Source organism: Amblyomma maculatum, chromosome 4, assembly GCF_055883805.1.
Source record: "Amblyomma maculatum isolate TAMU_Amacu chromosome 4, ASM5588380v1, whole genome shotgun sequence".
NCBI classification, from domain to species: domain Eukaryota; kingdom Metazoa; phylum Arthropoda; class Arachnida; order Ixodida; family Ixodidae; genus Amblyomma; species Amblyomma maculatum.
Genome location: NC_139347.1, coordinates 60,403,653 through 60,406,123, shown reverse-complemented (window position 1 = coordinate 60,406,123; position 2,471 = coordinate 60,403,653).

Below are 2,471 nucleotides of genomic sequence, written 5' to 3'. Positions count from 1 at the left end.
CGTCTTTAATGCTATTATTCCTGCATGTTTTCTTGAAAACTTCTCGGCCCGCGGTTATTGATCAAATAAGGAGCGGGCGCCGTCAGTCACAGAGGGCGCCCACTTCAACCAACCGCGCAAATATTTTATGAAGAAAGCCGCACTTTTTAGGGACGCTCGAAGCATACCTTTGAGGAAAGGAGTAGAGGGGAAAGTGATGAGATGCAAAGGGGACCTGCAGTAAGGCCTCCAGAATATTTGCGACCAATGCGGTTTTTTTGGGGCGTGCACAGACATCGCACAGCATACGGACGTCTTTTGCTTCACGCCAACGGAATGCAGCGATCACCATCGGGGTTTGATCCTACAACATCACGCTGAGCAGCCGGCTGTCAAAATCACTGTGCCGCCAAGATACAAGTTATGCTATGCTGCACCCTGTCTTTGCTGCAGCGTGGCGTTTGTCAGGCTCTGGCATGCAGCGCCATACTAGGCTTCGCTAGCTACCGGGCGGATAGCGTTAGAACCGGAAGGGAAAGGCAATGCCTACGTAGCTTGCTTCAGTGCTTGCACAGGGCCGCCTCCCTGACCTCCTTGGCGTAGTCAACTCCACCGTATCGCTGCTAAGACACGCTCAGCTACCCACCCGGCTTAGGTTATACCTCCATTGCCCTTTGTTGTCGCGCGCGAAAGCTGTCCCACATTTGCAGCAGTCTTAGTATAGACGTGTTCTTTTCCGCGTCATGGGAACGTAAACACCGTGGTGCTGTGCTCTGGCGTTAATGGTGTTTGCGCTTTCTCGCGCCAGCAGAGAGCGGCAGCCGGAGATAGAATCACTTATCGCACAGAGGTTCGGAAACCCGCAGTTTTTTACGAATATTCTGCCCGCAGGCGACCAAAATGGCTAAAGCAGTCTGGAAGCGTTAAAAATTCGACTATAATTCTTGAACTGTTTCTGAATCCGGCCATGCCTGAAATGTAGACGGATATAAAGAGAGCTGTCTTTGACAGTTCCTTGAACAAGGTATCTGGATCCCAACAGCACAATAAGGTCTCTTCGATTTGGCTGCACCAGCTGCACTAGTTAAAGTATAGTGCAGCACCGCCGTCCTCGATGCCGGTGCCGCGCGCGCAGTCCGCACTCCTCTCCTCGTTTTGTCAAGGTGCAGGACTAGTTCTGCCGATTTCTCGCCCAACGTGCACTCGCTCATAATAACGTCTCCGCGGGCGTCTATGCTGCTGGTGCTATTTCTGATACGAGTCCTACATGCACTTATTCCGACGTCCGGAAATGGTGAAACGTTTTAATTCTGAACTAAACCTCGCGCATTCCCTACTGACCTAGTAAACATCGAACGCAATGTTGTTTCAAAAGGTGGAGCCGCGCCACGCGCGAGTCTCTACGAGGCTGACGCCACACATGTATTCGGGGTCTCTTTCCTCTTGCTCCATCATAGTCCGCAAATTTGCTCAGGGTCGCGGTGCTGCATCGTGGAGTTCTCGTCATGTGGTTTCGCCAATTTCCCTTACGCCACCCGTACGCATCGAATGCAGTGCAAACATGAATGGGCGCCCACGCCGCCGCAGCCTGTTCTGTGTGTACATGCGCGTATGTGTACAGGGGGGTGCAAGGGTTCGATACCAAGTGCTGATGCGGCAGGCCGAACTGTGAAAAAGCATATCCTTTCTCTTCACATCCTCTTTCATCACTTGAACTCGCGCACTTTCGTTTCCCGTTCTCGCCGCGTCGTCTCGGGTCATCGCTCGCGACAGCGGCGGTATGGCGGCGGGGGTGGCTCGTCATCGCTGTCATTGACAAACGATGACGTTTGCCGCTGCTTTCCTCCTCTGTGACCCAAAGAGGTTTGGAGGTGTGGAGACGGAGAGGAGCGGCTTTCGTTCGGAAGAGGCGAGGGAGATGCCATTTCCTGGCCTAACCGCGGAGGCGCCATGACCGCGGCAATGCAGCAGAGAGTTCGTTCTCGGCCTTGCGGCGTGTCCTCCAGCGAGACACGTCGTAACGGTGGCCGGGCAAACAAAAGACTGGCCCAGTCCCCACGCTCCGGGGATTTCTTTTTTTTTTTCTCCCTCGATTTTGCTGACGTTTCTGCTGAGTGCACGCCTGCGTCGGCGACGCCTCCTTTGTGTCTTGCGATGTGTGGTATACCACAGACTTCTGCACCGTCTGCTGAACGACTACTTATCGCAAACGCCGTATATGCGCCCGTCAATACTTTCTTAGCGAATCTGGTGCAGCCGTGAGCCTGATTGTATCGTCGTCGTCGTCGTCGTCGTCATCATCATCATCATCATCATCATCATCATCATCATCATCATCATCATCATAATCAGCCTGACTATACCCACTGCAGGGCGAAGGCCTCTCCCATATTTCTCCAATTAACCCGGTTCTGTGCTAGCTGCATCCACTTGACTCCTGCGAACTTTTTAACCTCATCCGCCCATCTAACTTTCTGCCGCCCCCTGCTACG